The sequence below is a fragment of the Mirounga angustirostris genome, unplaced genomic scaffold (genome assembly GCF_029215605.1).
Source record: "Mirounga angustirostris isolate CCGP_5_RB_7025 unplaced genomic scaffold, mMirAng1.0.hap1 SCAF_3, whole genome shotgun sequence".
Lineage (NCBI taxonomy): Eukaryota > Metazoa > Chordata > Mammalia > Carnivora > Phocidae > Mirounga > Mirounga angustirostris.
In genome coordinates, this window is record NW_026991711.1 from 10573167 (window position 1) to 10577576 (window position 4410).

Below are 4410 nucleotides of genomic sequence, written 5' to 3' on the forward strand. Positions count from 1 at the left end.
AGACCAGGTGGGCTGGCAACAAGATTGTTTGGTTCCCAGGAGACTCAGTGAGTGCTGGAAATAGCATTAGCTCCAGATTGATGGGAGGCCTTTCTGGATGGAATCCTTTACAGCTTGTCTTAACTGTGACTCCCAGGGAATAAATGGAAAATAGCATCATTGATTTTAAAATAACTCTAGGTGAGATAGTTGCCTGTACTTTCTGTTTCCCTTTACTCGACTCCCACTCACTTCTCAACCCACAGGGATCTGATTTCCACCCATTGCATTTCACTCAAACAGGACTGACCAAGTACACTACTGGTCTTTGTGTTGCTTGATCCTATCAGCATTTTCAGCCCCTATCTTATTTGACATTTCAGTCCTACTGACCAACACTTATTTGTGAAACACTCTCTTCCTTTGGATTTCCACAGTGACGCCACTCTCTTTTAATCATGCTCCTACTTCTCTGGCCACTTACGTGTTCTGTCTCTAAAATCCTCATTTACTTAGCCTTTAAAATGTTGGGTTTCCCTAATCGTTGATTGTAGGCCTTCTACCTTTCTTATTTTATCTTATCTCTTTAGGCCATTTGTTCAGACCCATGGTTTCAACTGCCTGATATAGAAGACATATGAAAAATGCTATGAGTGTCCAAAGGTGCGCATGCCTGAGGCACGGGGGGAGATTACTTGAGTTGGGTCATTGTTACCCAGATGGTAAATTTAGCCTTTGGGCAGATAATGAAGCCCAAGGAGAGTATTTATAAAGAGAGAAAAGAGAATCCAAGCTAGAACTCTAGGAAAAATTATTCACTGGATTGGAAGATGAATAAGCACCAGTAAATAAAAGTAATTGCTGTTATCATTCATCACGATTACTATTATTCTACAAGTTAAGTGCTTGTTTGTACATTTCAAGGCCTGTGTACATTACCTATGCATTAACTTTTTAATAGCATTTCCTACATTCCACCCAGATAATTCATGCCTACTTTTCTCTCAGTATACCACCAGGCTTTGTTTGGTTCATCAGTTCAGTCTAGCATGGGTAATTTTTACTGATTGCTGTTAGGATGTATGGTGATATTCAAAGCACTAAAATCCATCTCTATCCTTAGAGATTTTGATGGAGTATTGCAATATTCCTATAACTTGCTGTTGTCAGCTTTTCCATCAGCATCAATTAGAAAAGACACCAAGAACCATACGTTTGTCCATTATTTTATCAAGGGAACAAGGATAGAAGCATCCCTTGCAAGTGCTCAACAATCATTATTTCATGCAACTAAAAGGAGTACATTCTACTTTTTTTTCAGGAAAATAAAACACAATAGTTTTACAATTCATTTAATGGCAAATGGTAATCATCAAATTAGCAATGGTTATTTTCAAAAGTTATTACACTAGCTGTGCTGTCATTTCTCAAGGATGATTAGATACCTAGAGTCACAGACATTTCCCACATAAGATGCATCATATAAATCAGACTTGGTTTATCACCAGCATTGATAAAACCAGACCTAGGGAAGAACTAAGTCTGGGGACACATGCATGGTTAATATAGCAAATGTTTAGCCTACCCCGATTATAACAAAATCAGAACAGCAAGAATATTCACAGAGTACATTCTACTTTTTAAAAAATCCACAATATAGTCAACTGACATGTATACACAATGCAGTTATCCTCAGAGTGCTCATGGCAACCCTGCTGCTAAGCTTATTGATCTTTAATGAATTACCTGCTTTGTTGACATCTGCACTCTTCAATTCCAAAATCAACCACACATTTCCTCAATAGTCCACCTCTCCACTTTCATTTATTTGCAGACTGTCCACAGAGACAATCCACTAAAAAGAGGACAACACGCACCTTGGAACCAGAATGCTTGGGTCCAAGCTTTAACTTGTAATTTAATCAACTGTGCACAAAATCTGATTTTCCTCGTCTCTGTTTCTGTGTGAATTATCTTACACTCCTTCCTCATCTTTTCCAAACAAGCAGGTGGCAAAAGTATCACCATTAGGAAAAGCTTTGGAAACCCAAAAACAGCCATTGTCCTTGCTCAGTGGAAAGTTTAAGAGACAGTTATCTGTTCTCAGAAGCTTTATGACGTGAACTATGAGGATCTGCCTCACAGAAGCCACTATTAATTTATTGCAAGTGCATTTGCAAAATATTAGACACACTCAACTTCAGGTCTAAACCTAGAGACATGTTCTATCCAGTTGGATCCTCAAAATTGCCCTGGAAGATAAGGAGGCAAGGGACCATTCTTCCCATTTTGCAAATGAGGAAAGGGAGGCTTGAGTCTTAGCAAACTGACCAAGATCACACAGCCAGAAAAGGGCCAAACCAGAACTTGATTTTTCAACTTTTCTAATCCCTAGTTGTTCACCTTGCAACACCTTTAACAAGAAGGAACAAGGCAGTGCACAAATCCTTTTTCAGTGCAGGAATGACAATTTAATAACCCAAGAGATTTAATGTACCTCCAGAAAGATTCACTTCTCCCCTACTTACATTGAAAGAGTCAGGTTGATTCTACATTCTCATAAATTGATTTAAAACAATCAGGAGAAGGCTCATTAAGCTTCACCTACACAACAAAAATAAAATACTTAGCATTCATGCGTAACTTCACATTTTATAGATACTGACAAGGAGCTATCAAGAATTTATTTCATAGATAGCTATTATAATTATTTCACAACACAGAACACCTAGACAGGCTTCCTTTTTATTGGAAAGAGAGGTTTTAAAGGTCAATTTAACAATACCACTATGTGAGAACTCCCAGCCTTAGTCTGGTGGGACGCATTCTTGAAGTCTTGCACATTTAATTTACAATGAGCTTCAATAAATTGTACCCTTTAGCTGTCTCACGTGATAGAGGTCACGGACATATGCTGAAGCTTAGCTGCAGACAGACACTATACGGTGCATTCTAGTCATTTCCAGCTCAAGACACAGAAGACTCCCAACTCCTACGGTAACTAGATGTTGACAATCTCTTTGACTCAGTGAAATGAAATACTATTGAGCCCAGTTTCAATTCTTCTTAAGTTTTCAGGGAGGGTGAGTGATTCCAGAGCAGCTTTTGCAGGTATACGTCTGCATGAATAAGACACTAGATGGCCTGACCACAACCATGATGCCAGATTTGAGACAAGAGGATTTTGTACTTCGCAAAGTAGCATGGACCAAGAGAGCCACTCAAGCAAGCTCTTCACACATGTCTCACCAGATCGTGGCTTGGCGGCACTAGCTGCTTTTTATGAGTGTTCAGTTCATCAATAAATGGAACAGAAGATCCGAGCCTACCTTTTTAATCATAAAATGTTTCTTCTCTCTCCCCCACAATCAGACTTCTACTCATTTCAGCACTGAAAAAGAATGTCATCATCATAATTCCTAATAGCTTGCTTCTGTTTCCGCTTCAGTAGATACCCTGTAGATGGGAAGTCGCGTAACAGCTTTGCATCCCATCAAGTTGCCTCCACCCGGAAACAGCTGCAAAGCTTATCTAATTAAGCCCCAGCGCCAAACTGTGAGCTTGCGCATCAATCATTAATATTGTATTTTGGATCACTTTAAATTCTGACTGAGGGTACGTGGCTCCCCACACACTGGTTGCTGAAGGAGAGTTTTCAAATAATCTTTAAGTGGCATTGAAAAAATAAAACAAGCCGCCTGCTGTTTGACAAGAACTCTACTACCCTGCTGCACCCTGATTAGCTGTTAATACTAATTGAGAGATGAATATTGCTTATTCCGAAATGCTAAAGATTTTTTTTATTATTATTATGAAAAGGAAAAGGCAGTTCTTCTTGCCTCAGAAACATGGCTCCTTGCCCAAATTTTAAACAGCGCCAAAAGAATGGTGTTTCTGTGTCTTTCGTCTACGGTGTATGGAGTCATTATACTGAATCACTCCTTTACTCTGCGGGGCCATCCACAAGTTAGTGAACTGTGATCTCCACGTGGGATTTGCACATTCATACCCTACATCTGGAACATGGAAATGGTCTTCGCAGAGATCTGATAGCCCAGAAATATTTATGTAAATCTCTGTCCTGCTAAGGCACACTTTGATGCACTTGGGTTCAAGCTCATAAACCAAGAGGAACAGTTTCCCACATTGCTATCCTAATAGACTAAAGCCAACAGGCTAAGCCAAATGGGACAATTTAGACAAAGAGAGACTGGCAAAACCAAATGAATGTCTGCTTCCTTCTAGCATTCTAGGAAAAATACCAAGCAGCTGTGCCAAAGCATACTGCTCTTCTTTGTTAAGGAAAACACTCTGACCCACTCGAAATCAGGGGATGCAGTCAGCCCCAGGTTCAGTAAATCTGTATGTAAGACAGACTTCCTAACAAGGCATGCTTGACTGCAGAAACACAACACACACCTAGCTCAGCAC

General features: G+C 39.7%; 1 non-coding gene across 1 annotated transcript; it reads right to left on the reverse strand.

Moving 5' to 3' along the window:
• Nucleotides 1–1475: 1475 nt before the first annotated feature.
• Nucleotides 1476–1604, reverse strand: LOC123840079 (small nucleolar RNA SNORA72). Its single transcript, XR_006789892.1, has one exon. It is a non-coding gene; the product is annotated as a small nucleolar RNA SNORA72 (small nucleolar RNA).
• Nucleotides 1605–4410: the final 2806 nt, after the last annotated feature.